The sequence below is a fragment of the Lithobates pipiens genome, unplaced genomic scaffold (assembly GCF_037356315.1).
Source record: "Lithobates pipiens isolate NorthernLeopardFrog02 unplaced genomic scaffold, aLitPip1_a1.2 Scaffold_25, whole genome shotgun sequence".
In the NCBI taxonomy this organism is placed as follows: Eukaryota; Metazoa; Chordata; class Amphibia; order Anura; family Ranidae; genus Lithobates; species Lithobates pipiens.
The window spans coordinates 72474140-72493698 of record NW_027507787.1 but is presented as its reverse complement, the minus strand read 5'-3'; the positions used below and the strand labels follow the sequence as shown (position 1 = coordinate 72493698).

The window sequence follows — 19559 nt, the reverse complement described above, 5'->3', positions numbered from 1 at the left end:
TTCTGTAAGGACCGCTATCGGTCCACAATAGATAGGGTTGACGTGCACCACTGCTGACCGCTGCCCTATACTGCAGCAGTCCTTCAGCGGTATAGGGACTGACGTACAGTCTGCTAATCACTAACACACAACCTGCTTGTTCCACAAAAGTTCTTATAAGGACTGGTAACTTGGTATAGGGTGCTACGGTACATAGGCTTGAGTGCGGTACAGTCTGCTGTTCTGTAAGGACCGCTATCGGTCCACAATAGATAGGGTTGACGTGCACCACTGCTGACCGCTGCCCTATACTGCAGCAGTCCTTCAGCGGTATAGGGACTGACGTACAGTCTGCTAAACACTAATACACAACCTGCTTGGTCCACAAAAGTTCTTATAAGGACTGGTAACTTGGTATAGGGTGCTACGGTACATAGGCTTGAGTGCGGTACAGTCTGCTGTTCTGTAAGGACCGCTATCGGTCCACAATAGATAGGGTTGACGTGCACCACTGCTGACCGCTGCCCTATACTGCAGCAGTCCTTCAGCGGTATAGGGACTGACGTACAGTCTGCTAAACACTAATACACAACCTGCTTGGTCCACAAAAGTTCTTATAAGGACTGGTAACTTGGTATAGGGTGCTACGGTACATAGGCTTGAGTGCGGTACAGTCTGCTGTTCTGTAAGGACCGCTATCGGTCCACAATAGATAGGGTTGACGTGCACCACTGCTGACCGCTCACCTATACTGCAGCAGTCCTTCAGCGGTATAGGGACTGACGTACAGTCTGCTAATCACTAACACACAACCTGCTTGTTCCACAAAAGTTCTTATAAGGACTGGTAACTTGGTATAGGGTGCTACGGTACATAGGCTTGAGTGCGGTACAGTCTGCTGTTCTGTAAGGACCGCTATCGGTCCACAATAGATAGGGTTGACGTGCACCACTGCTGACCGCTGCCCTATACTGCAGCAGTCCTTCAGCGGTATAGGGACTGACGTACAGTCTGCTAAACACTAACACACAACCTGCTTGGTCCACAAAAGTTCTTATAAGGACTGGTAACTTGGTATAGGGTGCTACGGTACATAGGCTTGAGTGCGGTACAGTCTGCTGTTCTGTAAGGACCGCTATCGGTCCACAATAGATAGGGTTGACGTGCACCACTGCTGACCGCTGCCCTATACTGCAGCAGTCCTTCAGCGGTATAGGGACTGACGTACAGTCTGCTAAACACTAATACACAACCTGCTTGGTCCACAAAAGTTCTTATAAGGACTGGTAACTTGGTATAGGGTGCTACGGTACATAGGCTTGAGTGCGGTACAGTCTGCTGTTCTGTAAGGACCGCTATCGGTCCACAATAGATAGGGTTGACGTGCACCACTGCTGACCGCTCACCTATACTGCAGCAGTCCTTCAGCGGTATAGGGACTGACGTACAGTCTGCTAATCACTAACACACAACCTGCTTGTTCCACAAAAGTTCTTATAAGGACTGGTAACTTGGTATAGGGTGCTACGGTACATAGGCTTGAGTGCGGTACAGTCTGCTGTTCTGTAAGGACCGCTATCGGTCCACAATAGATAGGGTTGACGTGCACCACTGCTGACCGCTGCCCTATACTGCAGCAGTCCTTCAGCGGTATAGGGACTGACGTACAGTCTGCTAAACACTAATACACAACCTGCTTGGTCCACAAAAGTTCTTATAAGGACTGGTAACTTGGTATAGGGTGCTACGGTACATAGGCTTGAGTGCGGTACAGTCTGCTGTTCTGTAAGGACCGCTATCGGTCCACAATAGATAGGGTTGACGTGCACCACTGCTGACCGCTGCCCTATACTGCAGCAGTCCTTCAGCGGTATAGGGACTGACGTACAGTCTGCTAAACACTAATACACAACCTGCTTGGTCCACAAAAGTTCTTATAAGGACTGGTAACTTGGTATAGGGTGCTACGGTACATAGGCTTGAGTGCGGTACAGTCTGCTGTTCTGTAAGGACCGCTATCGGTCCACAATAGATAGGGTTGACGTGCACCACTGCTGACCGCTGCCCTATACTGCAGCAGTCCTTCAGCGGTATAGGGACTGACGTACAGTCTGCTAAACACTAATACACAACCTGCTTGGTCCACAAAAGTTCTTATAAGGACTGGTAACTTGGTATAGGGTGCTACGGTACATAGGCTTGAGTGCGGTACAGTCTGCTGTTCTGTAAGGACCGCTATCGGTCCACAATAGATAGGGTTGACGTGCACCACTGCTGACCGCTCACCTATACTGCAGCAGTCCTTCAGCGGTATAGGGACTGACGTACAGTCTGCTAATCACTAACACACAACCTGCTTGTTCCACAAAAGTTCTTATAAGGACTGGTAACTTGGTATAGGGTGCTACGGTACATAGGCTTGAGTGCGGTACAGTCTGCTGTTCTGTAAGGACCGCTATCGGTCCACAATAGATAGGGTTGACGTGCACCACTGCTGACCGCTGCCCTATACTGCAGCAGTCCTTCAGCGGTATAGGGACTGACGTACAGTCTGCTAATCACTAACACACAACCTGCTTGTTCCACAAAAGTTCTTATAAGGACTGGTAACTTGGTATAGGGTGCTACGGTACATAGGCTTGAGTGCGGTACAGTCTGCTGTTCTGTAAGGACCGCTATCGGTCCACAATAGATAGGGTTGACGTGCACCACTGCTGACCGCTGCCCTATACTGCAGCAGTCCTTCAGCGGTATAGGGACTGACGTACAGTCTGCTAAACACTAATACACAACCTGCTTGGTCCACAAAAGTTCTTATAAGGACTGGTAACTTGGTATAGGGTGCTACGGTACATAGGCTTGAGTGCGGTACAGTCTGCTGTTCTGTAAGGACCGCTATCGGTCCACAATAGATAGGGTTGACGTGCACCACTGCTGACCGCTCACCTATACTGCAGCAGTCCTTCAGCGGTATAGGGACTGACGTACAGTCTGCTAATCACTAACACACAACCTGCTTGTTCCACAAAAGTTCTTATAAGGACTGGTAACTTGGTATAGGGTGCTACGGTACATAGGCTTGAGTGCGGTACAGTCTGCTGTTCTGTAAGGACCGCTATCGGTCCACAATAGATAGGGTTGACGTGCACCACTGCTGACCGCTCACCTATACTGCAGCAGTCCTTCAGCGGTATAGGGACTGACGTACAGTCTGCTAATCACTAACACACAACCTGCTTGTTCCACAAAAGTTCTTATAAGGACTGGTAACTTGGTATAGGGTGCTACGGTACATAGGCTTGAGTGCGGTACAGTCTGCTGTTCTGTAAGGACCGCTATCGGTCCACAATAGATAGGGTTGACGTGCACCACTGCTGACCGCTGCCCTATACTGCAGCAGTCCTTCAGCGGTATAGGGACTGACGTACAGTCTGCTAAACACTAATACACAACCTGCTTGGTCCACAAAAGTTCTTATAAGGACTGGTAACTTGGTATAGGGTGCTACGGTACATAGGCTTGAGTGCGGTACAGTCTGCTGTTCTGTAAGGACCGCTATCGGTCCACAATAGATAGGGTTGACGTGCACCACTGCTGACCGCTGCCCTATACTGCAGCAGTCCTTCAGCGGTATAGGGACTGACGTACAGTCTGCTAAACACTAATACACAACCTGCTTGGTCCACAAAAGTTCTTATAAGGACTGGTAACTTGGTATAGGGTGCTACGGTACATAGGCTTGAGTGCGGTACAGTCTGCTGTTCTGTAAGGACCGCTATCGGTCCACAATAGATAGGGTTGACGTGCACCACTGCTGACCGCTCACCTATACTGCAGCAGTCCTTCAGCGGTATAGGGACTGACGTACAGTCTGCTAATCACTAACACACAACCTGCTTGTTCCACAAAAGTTCTTATAAGGACTGGTAACTTGGTATAGGGTGCTACGGTACATAGGCTTGAGTGCGGTACAGTCTGCTGTTCTGTAAGGACCGCTATCGGTCCACAATAGATAGGGTTGACGTGCACCACTGCTGACCGCTGCCCTATACTGCAGCAGTCCTTCAGCGGTATAGGGACTGACGTACAGTCTGCTAAACACTAATACACAACCTGCTTGGTCCACAAAAGTTCTTATAAGGACTGGTAACTTGGTATAGGGTGCTACGGTACATAGGCTTGAGTGCGGTACAGTCTGCTGTTCTGTAAGGACCGCTATCGGTCCACAATAGATAGGGTTGACGTGCACCACTGCTGACCGCTGCCCTATACTGCAGCAGTCCTTCAGCGGTATAGGGACTGACGTACAGTCTGCTAAACACTAATACACAACCTGCTTGGTCCACAAAAGTTCTTATAAGGACTGGTAACTTGGTATAGGGTGCTACGGTACATAGGCTTGAGTGCGGTACAGTCTGCTGTTCTGTAAGGACCGCTATCGGTCCACAATAGATAGGGTTGACGTGCACCACTGCTGACCGCTGCCCTATACTGCAGCAGTCCTTCAGCGGTATAGGGACTGACGTACAGTCTGCTAAACACTAATACACAACCTGCTTGGTCCACAAAAGTTCTTATAAGGACTGGTAACTTGGTATAGGGTGCTACGGTACATAGGCTTGAGTGCGGTACAGTCTGCTGTTCTGTAAGGACCGCTATCGGTCCACAATAGATAGGGTTGACGTGCACCACTGCTGACCGCTCACCTATACTGCAGCAGTCCTTCAGCGGTATAGGGACTGACGTACAGTCTGCTAATCACTAACACACAACCTGCTTGTTCCACAAAAGTTCTTATAAGGACTGGTAACTTGGTATAGGGTGCTACGGTACATAGGCTTGAGTGCGGTACAGTCTGCTGTTCTGTAAGGACCGCTATCGGTCCACAATAGATAGGGTTGACGTGCACCACTGCTGACCGCTGCCCTATACTGCAGCAGTCCTTCAGCGGTATAGGGACTGACGTACAGTCTGCTAATCACTAACACACAACCTGCTTGTTCCACAAAAGTTCTTATAAGGACTGGTAACTTGGTATAGGGTGCTACGGTACATAGGCTTGAGTGCGGTACAGTCTGCTGTTCTGTAAGGACCGCTATCGGTCCACAATAGATAGGGTTGACGTGCACCACTGCTGACCGCTGCCCTATACTGCAGCAGTCCTTCAGCGGTATAGGGACTGACGTACAGTCTGCTAAACACTAATACACAACCTGCTTGGTCCACAAAAGTTCTTATAAGGACTGGTAACTTGGTATAGGGTGCTACGGTACATAGGCTTGAGTGCGGTACAGTCTGCTGTTCTGTAAGGACCGCTATCGGTCCACAATAGATAGGGTTGACGTGCACCACTGCTGACCGCTCACCTATACTGCAGCAGTCCTTCAGCGGTATAGGGACTGACGTACAGTCTGCTAATCACTAACACACAACCTGCTTGTTCCACAAAAGTTCTTATAAGGACTGGTAACTTGGTATAGGGTGCTACGGTACATAGGCTTGAGTGCGGTACAGTCTGCTGTTCTGTAAGGACCGCTATCGGTCCACAATAGATAGGGTTGACGTGCACCACTGCTGACCGCTCACCTATACTGCAGCAGTCCTTCAGCGGTATAGGGACTGACGTACAGTCTGCTAATCACTAACACACAACCTGCTTGTTCCACAAAAGTTCTTATAAGGACTGGTAACTTGGTATAGGGTGCTACGGTACATAGGCTTGAGTGCGGTACAGTCTGCTGTTCTGTAAGGACCGCTATCGGTCCACAATAGATAGGGTTGACGTGCACCACTGCTGACCGCTGCCCTATACTGCAGCAGTCCTTCAGCGGTATAGGGACTGACGTACAGTCTGCTAAACACTAATACACAACCTGCTTGGTCCACAAAAGTTCTTATAAGGACTGGTAACTTGGTATAGGGTGCTACGGTACATAGGCTTGAGTGCGGTACAGTCTGCTGTTCTGTAAGGACCGCTATCGGTCCACAATAGATAGGGTTGACGTGCACCACTGCTGACCGCTGCCCTATACTGCAGCAGTCCTTCAGCGGTATAGGGACTGACGTACAGTCTGCTAAACACTAATACACAACCTGCTTGGTCCACAAAAGTTCTTATAAGGACTGGTAACTTGGTATAGGGTGCTACGGTACATAGGCTTGAGTGCGGTACAGTCTGCTGTTCTGTAAGGACCGCTATAGGTCCACAATAGATAGGGTTGACGTGCACCACTGCTGACCGCTCACCTATACTGCAGCAGTCCTTCAGCGGTATAGGGACTAAGAGTTTTGTCACAGGGTCATTTAAAAAATGACATGCAGAGGAAGAGGCAGGCCCTTCCGCAGGGGTGGTAGGGGTAGGGCAGGAGCAACAGGCTTGAGCCAAAGTGGGAAGTTGCAGAAGGTGCGTTCAATTACTTTAAAGGATGCACCAGACTTGGTTGAGTGGCTCGCTCAGCCTTACTCTTCTGCACCCTCCTCATCCTCTCGATCTGCACCCTCTTCTTCACTCTCTGCTATGTGCACCCCCAAAGACACTACCACCAACAACACGACCACCACCACCACCACCACATACCTTCCGCTTGAGTCACTGGAATTATTTTCCGATCCATATCAAGAGGACATTTCTGATGCGCAGCCACTCTTGGTATTGGATCAGGAAGAGGAGGTAGCAACAAGCGCTACTCAGCAGTCTGACGCCAGTACCCAGATCAGCCCAAGGAGGAGGTTGGTCCCCGGTGTTGCTGCCTACTCTACTTATAGCGGTGGGGAAGGTGACGTTGATGATGACGTGTCTAGTGATGTCACGTGGGTGCCCACAAGAGAGGAAGAGGAGGGGAGTTCAGAGGGAGATATGGACCAGCAGATAGGGAGGAGAAGCAGCAATGACTTACATTGCACAGCAGGGACAAAGCAGACTGCAAATGTATCAGGAGCGAGTCATCGACCATGTACGGTCACATCTGGCGCTCCCAGGACACCGGCACATGGCTCCGCAGTGTGGGCTTTTTTTAACGTGTCCGCTGCTGACAATAGCGTTGCCATCTGCAATCTTTGCAGTCAACGCGTTAGTCGCGGTAAGCCCAATACTCACCTAGGGACGACCGCCTTAAGAAGGCACATGAGCAGCCATCACCGAGCCCAGTGGGAGCAACGGAACACACAAAGCCACACTGCAGGCTCTCACCGTCCAGCCTCGTCTTCTACTTCTCCTTCTCCTCTCTCCTCACAATTGTCCTCCACTCCACCTTCCATCACGCCAAGCTCACATTTTTCTGCAAAAAGGCAGGCTTCCGTGGGCCTAATGTTTGAGCGTAAAAAAATGATGACGCCGGATAACCCTCTTGCCCAACGGTTGGCGGCTGGCTTGTCAGAACTCATAGCCCGCCAACTACTGCCATATAAACTGGTGGACTCGGAGGCCTTTCGCAAATTTGTGGCCATTGGAACACCACAATGGAAGGTCCCAGGAAGGAAGTATTTCTCAGAGAAGGGCATCCCAGAGCTATATGGCCATGTTCAGCGGCAAGTGAATGTATCTCTGGCACACAGTGTCGGTGCCAAGATACATCTGACCACAGACACGTGGTCTAGCAAACACGGGCAGGGAAGGTATATCAGTTTTACTGCCCACTGGGTGAACCTTCTGACGGCCGTCAAGCATGTAACCCGTGGCACCCGTGTAGATTTGGTTTTACCGCCACGGATTGCATGCAGGCCTGACTCTTCTTCTCCTCCTCCTACTCCATCCTCCTCCCTCTCCTCCTCAGCTGCCTCCTCCTTTTCCGCTGCTAGCGTCTCTTCCACTGCACCGCCCAAGCTCCCCAGAACCTATTCCACATGCCAGGTGAGACGTTGCCATGCCGTGCTGCGTCTGTTGTGCCTGGAAGCAAAGAGCCACACTGGCCCGGCACTCCTTTCAGCTTTGCGTTCACAGGCAGATGAGTGGCTAACACCGCTCAATTTGACAGTTGGTAAAGTGGTGTGTGACAACGGTGCCAATCTGCTTAGCGCATTGAAACAGGGCAAAATCACGCACGTGCCGTGCATGGCACACGTCTTAAACTTGGTCGTGCAGCGATTCCTTGTCAAATACCCTGGGGTCCAGGACATCTTGCGGCAGGCAAGGAAAATCTCGGCCCATTTCAGAAGATCTTACACGGCCATGGCTCGCCTTGCTGACATTCAGCGGCGACACCATCTGCCGGTCAGACGTCTTATTTGCGATTGCCCGACGCGATGGAACTCAACCTTCTATATGCTTGATAGGCTGCTCCAGCAGAAACGTGCAGTTAACGTCTACCTGTATGAACTCTGCGAAAGAAACGGTTCTGGGGAGCTGGGTTTTTTTTCACCGCGCCAGTGGCTGCTCATGCGCGACACATGCAGACTTCTGCGGCCATTTGAGGAGATCACCAAACTGGTCAGTCGCAGCCATGGCGCCATCAGTGACATGGTACCTTATGCCTTCTTTCTGGAGCGTGCATTGCGTCGTGTCATTGATCAGGCTGTGGAGGAGCAGGAGCGGGAAGATGAGGAAGTCGCAATGCTGGATGAATTCCCAGGGGGGGCTACTCTATCTGAGACAAGTCAACAACAGGAGTCTGATGAGGAGTCAGAGGAGGATGGTGCCGGGGCGGATGAGCAGGAGCAAGAAGAGCATGCTTTAAACCTTTCTGGGATCCCTGTTGTGCGAGGATGGGGAGAGGAGAATGAAGAGGACGACATTATCCTGGATGATGAGCAGGAGCCAGGCCACCACACCGCTTCCACTTTAGTGCAAATGGGGGCCTTCATGCTCCAGTGTTTTAATAGGGACCCCCGTATAAAAAGCATGAGGGTCAAGGACCAGTACTGGGTGGCAACGTACTTAGACCCCCGGTACAAACACAAAATGGCGGAAATGTTACCGCCGTCGCAGAGGGCTGTCAGAATGCAGCACTTCCAGGCCTTGCTTCGAGAAATGCTGCATTCTGCTTTTGCGTGCGCTGGCAGAGGAGCAATTCCCACTCCCAGAGAAGGATTTGCGGGTACCAATCCAACAGCGCCTGCAAGAAGAGGCCGGTTTGAAGATGTGTTGGTGACTTCGGATATGAGGTCATTCTTTCAGCCGACCCATCGACAGGTGTCATCCGGATCCAGCATCAGGGAACGCCTAGACCGTCAGGTGTCCGACTACATTGGGTTAACGGCCGATGTGGACGCTCTGAGGAGTGATGAACCCCTAGACTACTGGGTGGGCAGGCTTGACCTCTGGCCAGAGCTTGCCCAATTTGCAATCGAACTGTTGGCTTGCCCCTCATCCAGTGTCCTGTCCGAAAGGACGTTCAGCGCAGCAGGGGGGATTGTGACCGATAAGCGTACTCGCCTAGCTCACCACAGTGTTAACTACCTCACATTTCTAAAAATGAATGAGGCATGGATCTCGGAGGAATTCAACACATGTGATCAGTAGACCATGTATATGTCTATAAACAATTTTTGGAATCAAGCACACAGACCTTCTTAATTCATTTGGCTCACTTCCCTGACCCAAAAAAGCACACCGTACTATATGCCCCTACCCTCCTCTTTGAAGAGGTTGAGCGGTGTCATATTTCTACTGGGGCTGCTTATTATGAGGGGTTCCCACCATCCCTGTGCTGTGCTGACTTCCTCCTGGGTGTTCTTATTATGAGGGGCTCCCACCATCCCTGTGCTGTGCTGACTTCCTCCTGGGGGTTCTTATTATGAGGGGATCACACCATCCCTGTGCTGTGCTGACTTCCTCCTGGGGCTGCTTACGGTGCTGCTGTCAGCGCTGTATGTCACGGAGCTGCTGTCAGCGCTGTATGTCACGGAGCTGCTGTCAGCGCTGTATGTCACGGAGCTGCTGTCAGCGCTGTATGTCACGGAGCTGCTGTCAGCGCTGTATGTCACGGAGCTGCTGTCAGCGCTGTATGTCACGGAGCTGCTGTCAGCGCTGTATGTCACGGAGCTGCTGTCAGCGCTGTATGTCACGGAGCTGCTGTCAGCGCTGTATGTCACGGAGCTGCTGTCAGCGCTGTATGTCACGGAGCTGCTGTCAGCGCTGTATGTCACGGAGCTGCTGTCAGCGCTGTATGTCACGGTGCTGCTGTCAGCGCTGTATGTCACGGAGCTGCTGTCAGCGCTGTATGTCACGGAGCTGCTGTCAGTGCTGTATGTCACGGAGCTGCTGTCAGCGCTGTATGTCACGGAGCTGCTGTCAGCGCTGTATGTCACGGAGCTGCTGTCAGCGCTGTATGTCACGGTGCTGCTGTCAGCGCTGTATGTCACGGAGCTGCTGTCAGCGCTGTATGTCACGGAGCTGCTGTCAGCGCTGTATGTCACGGAGCTGCTGTCAGCGCTGTATGTCACGGAGCTGCTGTCAGCGCTGTATGTCACGGAGCTGCTGTCAGCGCTGTATGTCACGGTGCTGATGTCAGTGCTCTGTATTACGGTGCTGCTGTCAGTGCTCTGTATCTCCTGCACCCTCTTGTTTGCCTACCCTGGTCCCTGACCTTCCCTCTCCTCCATTGCCTTCATTAGCTCCATAGTCCTGAATTGTCAGAACAATTTCCCAAATAAAAAAAAAATGCTTGTAGTTATCGATCCCAAATTCACCTCATACATGTATTATGCTATTGTCCAGGTGGTGGGACTACGTGCTACCCCCTAATAATTACCCCGTGGCCGCAAATTCGACCTAAAGGTTTGCGAAATTCGCCTCCCATTGAAGTCAATGGAGCCCGCGGCGAACGGTCGTTTTCGCGAACGTTTGTGTCCGTTCGCGTTTCGCGTTCGCGAAACGTCCCGTCGGAAGTTCGTCCATCACTACCTGGGAAATGGTTAGCGAGAGTAGTGCGGGAGAGAAGGAATTTGTCTTTCATACCCAAAATTAAAAATGAAAAAGGGGAAATGAAGCACTCCACTCCTGAAATAGCGACGGTCTTCCATAAATATTATAGTCTGTTATATAAGGTAGGACAGGGAATGGAGAAAAACAGAGATAAGGAGGATACTATTGAGTATTTAAAAGGGATAGATTTTCCTAAAGTCCCGGAGGAAGAGCTGGAAATGTTGGAGACCCCGGTCACGGTAGACGAGGTGGCGAGGGCAATAAGAGGGATGGCAATAGGGAAAAGTCCAGGCCCGGATGGGTTTCCAATTTTATATTACAAAAAGTTTGAAAAGATATTGGCCCCCAAATTATGTGAGTATATGAATGCAGTTGCAGAAGGGGAAGATCTGAGGGAAGAGGCATTGATGGCTTACATAACTTTGATATTAAAGGAGGGGAAGGAGCCAACAACCCCTGGGAGTTATAGACCAATCTCTCTTCTGAACACGGATGTGAAGATATTCTCAAAAGTGATAGCAGAGAGATTGAAACCGTTGCTCCCCCAATGGGTCCATAGGGACCAAACGGGGTTTGTCACGGGCAGGGAGGGGAGGGATAATTGTCTTAAAACCCTAATGTTGATTCATGGGGTGGAGAGCAGTGGACCCCCAGTCGCCCTGTTATCGGTGGATGCTGAAAAAGCATTCGACAGGGTAGACTGGGGCTTCATGTTTGAGACTTTAAGATATTTGGGGTTAAAAGAAAAAATATTACGATGGATAAAAGCATTTTATTCCCGCCCGTCGGCAAAAATTAAAATTAACGGTAACCTCTCCCCGGTAGTGAAGCTATACAATGGAACTAGACAGGGATGCCCCCTGTCTCCAATGCTGTTTATACTCGCCTTGGAACCCTTGTTGGCTTCAATCAGGAAGAATGGAGACATAAGGGGGGTGAGAATGGGCGGAGAAGAGTATAAGATCTCTGCGTATGCGGATGACATATTATTTTATGTTTCGGATCTCAGGGTGACTTTGCCAAATATAATCAGGGAGATCCATAGATATGGGAAGCTGACAAATTTCAAGATTAATATGTCAAAAACTGAGATTCTGAACATAACGGTACCAAAAAAAGAACAATAGGAACTCCAGAGGTTCTTCCCCTTCATCTGGTGTAGGGAAGATTTGAGGTACCTGGGAGTAAAAATCACACCCACACTGTCATCCGCATACGCAGCTAATTATACAGATATATTAAATAGGGTGAAAGAATGTATTAAACGCATGAGATATAAACCCCTGTCGCTAATAGGAAGAGTAAACGCGTTGAAAATGTTTATTTTACCAAAACTAATATATGTGTTCCAAATGATCCCAATAAAAGTTCCGCAGGAGTTCTTTAGGAAACTCCAAACCCTAATTTTAAAACATATATGGGGACGTAGGAATCCTAGAATCTCATATGCGACTCTGGAAAGGGGGAAAGTAGAAGGGGGATTAGCCGCCCCGAACTTTAGAAGATATTATCAGGCAGCAGTAATTTCACGGGTGGTGGATTGGGTGTATGATAAAGGTGATAAAGGGTGGGTAAATATAGAGAAAACACAAAGTGGAGTTAATCTAGGAAAAAGGATCTGGATACCTCGGGACTACCGTGACTTGGGGAGAAGCACTAACCCACTAACTACTAATCTGTTTAGAATATGGGATAAAGTGGGCGAATTAAATCACTGGCAGCACAATTCACCTTTAATTTCTTTATTAGACACAAGTTTTTTTAAACCAGGGAAGGAAGAATATGTTTATTTCACAAGATGGGCAAAAAGGGGTGATATTTTTTTGAAAGATGTGATGAATGGGGACGGAGTTTGTACTTTAGGAGAAATAAGACAAAAATGGGGATGTAGGAAATTAGATAGCTGGAGATATGCACAAATTAAACATTTTGTTCAGGCGCTACCCCGACCACTTCGCGGGGAAGGAGATCTTAGACCTATGGAGAGAATGCTTTCAGACCCGAGCTGTAAAAAAAAAAGTTTGTCCAAAATCTATAAAATTCTGGAGGAGGAAAAGGAACCAGGAGAACCACTGTTTTTGAAAAAATGGGAAGAAGAGTTGGGTACTCTGGGAGATAAGGAACGTAGAAAGAAGATTTTAAGAATAGCAGGTACAATATCTAAGGACAATATGTCAGCGGAAATGTCATTTAAATTAATGGCAAGATGGTATATTGTCCCACAAAGAGCGCATAAGAGAAGGCCGGACATATCAGCACTATGCTGGAGGGGTTGTGATAAGGTGGGAACTTTTGCACATATCTGGTGGGAGTGTGGTAAGATTGGCCCTTATTGGGAGAAAATAATAGGAAACATCTTCCAGATAACAGGGGAACAGGTAAAGAAGGATCCTTGGACATGTCTATTTCATGACACAGATAAAACAATAGGGGAATATAAAAATTCATTGATACCTCACTTATTGATTGCTGCAAAAAGCCTGATCCCAAAGAGATGGGGCTCTGTTGAACCCCCATCCATGAGGGAATGGTTAGCTAAAGTAGAGTGGTTAAGATCAATGGAGGAATCAATACTTAAAAGAGGAGATCAAGTGGAAATTTATCATAGCAAATGGGGAAAATGGTTGGAGTTTAAGAAACAAGGGAATGTCCCAGAATGAGTGGTCCCGAGGAGAGAGGAGGGGGAGGGCGGGAGAGAGAGACGGAGAGAGAGAGGGGGGGGTTGGGGAGGGAGATCTGAGAGGGAGGGGACGGGAAGATATAAGTTTATGGAATAAGGAAGCATATTTTTGTAATATTCCTACTTTTTCGAAATTCTTATAAAATAAATAAAAATAAAATAGAGGAAGATGTTAAAAAAGAAAAAAGGAAAAAGGATTGCATGTGATGTCAAAGTAGCACTGCCAACAGGCAAAATAGTGGCGATGAGAAGAAGGGCACCAAAAATCACAAGGGCGTAAAACTTGCCACAAATTTGTTGACGAGAGATTATGGCGTGCTATAAACTGATGCAACTTCGAAAAAAAAAAAAAAAAAAACATAACAGGACAGTCACTCAGCATCAGCATAGGCAGTCTTGAAGGGATGTGGTATTTAAAAAAAAATTATTCGGTTACATCAGCTTCAGGTGCTTGGTAGCTGTGGGTGATCCAAGACTGATTCATCTTGATGAAGGTCAGTCGATCAACTGATTCGGTGGACAGGCGCACCCTGTGATCGGTAACAAAGGTGCGTTCCGAAAGAACGCTGGATGCAGGACAGGCCAGTAGCTCAATTGCATACTGTGCAAGCTCTGGCCAGTGATCCATCCTCAAGACCCAGTAAGCCAGAGGATTTTCGGTGGGAAAGGTGTCCAAGTCTGACCTTGCCCCTAGGTATTCCTGCACCATGTAAATCAGACGCTGGCGATGGGTGCTGGAACCGATCATACCTTGGGGCTGCGGACTAAAAAATTGTCTGAAAGCATCAGTCAGACGGCCACCTTCTCCACCGCTCCTTCTGATCGATGCCTCAGCAACACGTTGTCCAGGACCAGGAGTTTGTAACCTCCCAGTCTCTGGGAACGCGTTGCACAGACCTTTCTGCAAGGCCTCCCGGAGATGTCTCATCCTCTGCTCCCTCTGCGATGGCAAGATAAGGTCGGCAACCTTACCCTTGTACCGTGGATCAAGGAGAGTGGCCAGCCAGTAATGGTCCCTCTCCTTGATCCGAAGAATACGAGGATCCTTCCGCAGGCTTTGCAGGATCAGGGAGGCCATGCAGCGTAGGTTAGCTGAGGCATTCGGTCCGGAGTCCTCTGGGTCACTAAGGACAACATGATCCGCAGCTACCTCCTCCCAGCCACGTACAAGTCCACGTGTTTCTTGGGACTGTAAATCATCCCTACAAGACTGCTGCTGCTGATGCTGAGTGCCAGCCTCCACCTCCATGCTGACACAATCATCCTCCTCCTCCTCCTCCTCTTCCTCCTCCTCATCCTCTTCCTGTGTGATGGGTGGCACAGCAGGAACACTGTCTGGATAAAGGGGGCCTTGAGAGGCAAGGAAGTCCTCCTCTTCCTGCCTCTGTTCTGCCTCAAGTGCCCTGTCCATTATTCCACGCAGCGTATGCTCCAAGAGGTGGACAAGAGGTACAGTGTCACTGATGCATGCACTGTCACTGCTCACCATCCTTGTGGCCTCCTCAAACGGTGACAGGACAGTGCATGCATCCCTGATCATGCCCCACTGGCGTGGTGAGAAAAAACCAAGCTCCCCTGACCCTGTCCTGGTGCCGTAGTCGCACAGGTACTCATTGATGGCCCTCTGCTGCGTGTACAGCTGCTGCAGCATGGCCAATGTTGAGTTCCATCTGGTGGGCATGTCACATATAAGGCGGTTCTTGGGCAGGTTCAACTCCTTTTGGAGCTCAGCCAGCCGAGCACAGGCATTAAATGATCGGCGGAAATGCATACAGACTTTCCTGGCCTGCTTCAGGACATCCTGTAAGCCGGGGTACCTGCCCAAGAACCGCTGCACCACCAGGTTAAGGACGTGAGCTACACAGGGCACATGGGTCAGTTGTCCCTGTCGGAGGGCGGAGAGGAGGTTGGTGCCATTGTCACAAACCACCATTCCTGGCTTAAGCTGGCGTGGCGTCAACCACCTCTCGGCCTGCCCCTGCAGAGCTGACAAAACATCCGCCCCAGTGTGGCTCCTGTCCCCCAAACAAACCAGCGCAAGCACGGCATGGCATCGTTTTGCCTGCGTACTTGCGTAGCCCCTGGAACGCCTACGGAGCACCGCTGGTTCTGAGGACAGAGCACTGGAAGAGGCCATGGAGGAAGAAGAAGAGGAGGGAGTGGAGGAGAGAGGTGTGTCACAACCAATGCACCTTACCGCTGACCGCCCTGTCCAGCGAGGCAAGGACATTGCCTTCCACATGCCGGTAGAGAGCCGGAATCGCCTTCCATGAGAAAAAGTGAGAAAAAGTGGCGTTTGGGGACCTGCCACTGAGGAACCGCATATTGTACAAACTCACGGAAGGGGGCCGAGTCTACCAACTGAAAAGGCAGCAGTTGAAGTGCTAGCAATTTAGCCAAGCATTCAACCGCTGGGCATGTGGATGGCTGGGAGTGAACTTCTTCCGCCGGTCCAGCAGCTGGGGCAGGGACATTTGCCTGCTATAATCGGACGTGGGTGTACCGCTAGCAGAGTTCCCGGAAGCACTTGACTGTGACACACCTAATTCTACACCTTCATTCCTCTCAGAGCAGGTTTCAGAGAGGACTGAAGGTCTAGTGGGGTTGGAGATGCCAGCTGATGAGGAGCAAGGAGAGGTCCGCTTTGTTCTTTGGTGTGGGTCTTTGAGGTACGCTTGCCAACGAGCTGCATGGCAGGTCAACATATGTCTGGTCAAGCATGTGGTGCCCAAGCGGCTGATGTTTTGGCCACGTGAGATACGCTTGAGACATATGTTGCAAATAGCAGCGGTGCGATCTGATGCACTCGTCTCAAAAAAGGCCCACACCAAAGAACTTTTAGAATAACGCGCAGAGGCAGCGCTCTGCACAGGCGGAGCTCTGCGGTGTGATTCAGTTGGTGTGCTGCCCCTAAGCTGGCCCCCGGAGGGCATCCTGCCTCGTTGGACATGTGCCTCCTCCTCCTCCTCCTCCTCCTCCTCCCTCCTTCCAGGCACCCACGTGGAGTCAGTGCCCTCATCATCCCCTCCCTCTTCATCGCTGTAGCAAACCTGGCAGTATGCTGCAGCTTGTGGAACACGACTGCCAGATTGCTGTCCTTCTTGAGCATCCCCTCTCTCTGCGCTCACGCTACTGCCTTCCTCTAGCTGAGTGTCATCAGAGCCCACAAAACACTGGGCATCCTCCTGGAGCATGTACCCAACACTGTGCTCAAAGAGTTCAGGAGACTCCTCAGGAGGACGTGGTGGGTCTAGGGAAGGAGTCACTGATGATGACATTGAGAGGAGGGAAGACGATGCGTTGGCAGCTGCTTTGCTACTACCCTGAGACTGGGTGAGAGAGGATGAGGAGGATGAAGAGGGCTTGGTCATCCACTCTACCAAGTCGTTGGCATGTTGCGGTTCAACATGTCCAGCTGCCGAAAAGAAGGACAAGCATGTCCCATGGCCACGTGCTGATGACAATGCACCGCGTCCATGACCAGCACTGTTGTCTCTAGACACAGAGCCTGCTTGCCCTCTTTTATCGGCTCGCGCCTGTCTGCCTCTCCTTGCTGGCCTTCCAGACATGGTAATGGCCTGAAGGGAGTTGGGTAAAATAGCAGTTGGGTAGTGTATATTGTGCTGGAGGCACACAACACCCACTAACTCCTGCAGATGCCTTTATTATAGAACACCAGAGATAAAGGGGTATATACAGATGTATACTGTGCTGTGCTGGAGGCACACACAACTTCCAATAACTCCTGCAGATGGCAAGTGGGCTCAAATAGAGAACAGCTATGTAGGTGGATATAGCGGTATGTACTGGGTACAGAGCACGCAGACAGCACGCACTATCTCCTAACACTACTGACTGCAAGCTCTATTATAAAAGATAGATCACTACTACTAGCTATATAGGTGAGGTGAATATAGCGGTGTATACTGCGGTCAGGGCACGCAGGCAATAACCAGAGAACACCAGAGATAAAGGGGTATATACAGATGTATACTGTGCTGTGCTGGAGGCACACACAACTTCCAATAACTCCTGCAGATGGCAAGTGGTCTCAAATAGAGAACAGCTATGTAGGTGGATATAGCGGTATGTACTGGGTACAGAGCACGCAGACAGCACGCACTATCTCCTAACACTACTGACTGCAAGCTCTATTATAAAAGATAGATCACTAGCTATATAGGTGAGGTGAATATAGCGGTGTATACTGCGGTCAGGGCACGCAGACAATAACCACTACACAACAGCAAGATAGAAAATCGGTCGAAAACGATCGGTGTGTACTGTGTTGAAGGTACACAGAACACCCACTGCTTCAGACACCAACACACTACACGAGGCCGCCGCGATGGCGGCCTTATATAGTGTGGGGCGTGCACTACACAGCCTGAGCTATGATTGGCCACAGGCATCCTGCCTGTGGCCAATCATGGCTCTCCTCGCTGCTGGCACTGCGATTGGCCAAGCATGCGGGGTCACAGTGCATGCTTGGCCAATCATGAGCCAGCAATGCACTGCGCCATCGCAGTGCATTGTGGGCCGTGAGCGCCACACGAATTTGACGCGAACGGACCAAAATGTTCGGATTTCGCCGAACGGACGAACAGCCAATGTTCGAGTCGAACGTACGTTCGACTCGAACACGAAGCTCATCCCTATTTCCCAGTAAGGTCTCAGCCTTTGGTAAGACACATATACAAAAAGAGTGTACAGTAGCAATGAGGGTATATGGCTCAATTAAGTGTTGTGTAAGCTTGAAAAAGAGGCTTGGGTGGCCTTGAAATGCATGGCTCCACCCCTCAGGCATCCCGATGACATGACTTCTGCTCTGCATCCCACAAGAAGATGGGTTTACTTCCTCTCTGCCATCTTGTCAGTTTTTACTTCCTCATCTAAAGTGTCATCCAGCCTGACTTTCCAGGCTGCAAGTTTTAGGAAAAGTCTCCCCATCCTAGATGCATGAGCCGATTGCTCACGGACTGCATACAGAATTGCTATTTTCTCTTCTTCCCATGTGAGTTGCTTATTTACTAATGTTTCTCAGTACATTAATGCTGCACTTATTTTGGCTCCCTCAGTGTGTTCTCTTGGTCCTGCAGGTGTATCCATCCACCCAGTTTTCCTATCCTAGTCTGAGAATCCCTGTTCTTGTACATTGGAAGCCCTTATTATGAGCCTTATTTTAACTGTCACAATGTGAGTTCCATTTGTCTTTTCAGCACAATAAATCTCTTACTATACTACACTCAAATTACGCCCTAATGTTATTCTAATCTATACAAATAGAATACCTGCTTCAAATTTACATGTCCAGCATTCTAAAGGGACTAAAGAGATTGTGAAGATCTGCTGAAGCACGGTAACATTGGTACATATGCTGAGCTTTTAGACTGATGAGAATGCCCAGTGGTTGTAAACCCTCCCCCACAACTTTGTCCCATGTAAATCAGCATAAAAACCCTAATGTAGATATCTCCTTACTTGCTTAGTATTGTTGTAATCCTTGTTGTTCTGTAGAATGAAGTCACTGAGCATGCCCAGATCTCCCCTGATTTAAGGCACACTCTCTATGTCTTATCTATCTGTTATCAGGACTTCCTATGGCACAACACTGAACTCTGCTAATCACTCAGAGCTTCCTCCTACATACCATGTGACCTCACATACAGTCAAAACCGCAGCCATTACTGCAGTCTTATCAGCTGAAGCTGATAAGTCTGACAAAGGGAAACATTAGACATCAGCACAAGTAAATACCATTAAATAAACAAGTAAGCTATGAACAGGGAAGCAGGGTTGCCATAGAAATGTTGGATTGAGAAGGAGGCTTGGTTAACAGTACAGGAAGTGCTCAATGTAAGGGCGGAAATACACTCCACTGTGGACTCAGAAAACAATACTTAAGATGGTGCTGCCTAACCCCTGGAAACAAGTTTTTTAAAGTTTCTTTAAACAGTAAGTAATATGCAATTTGGGCTGGATTACAGTGGCTATAGTCTGATAATGACTTATTATAATGGACTAAATGAAAAGAAGCAT

At 49.4% G+C, this 19559-nt stretch overlaps 1 protein-coding gene across 1 annotated transcript in view; it reads right to left on the bottom strand.

Moving 5' to 3' along the window:
* Positions 1 to 19559, bottom strand: part of LOC143930334 (microsomal triglyceride transfer protein-like) — a 250550-nt gene that overhangs the window by 69708 nt on the left and 161283 nt on the right. The window lies entirely within an intron of this gene.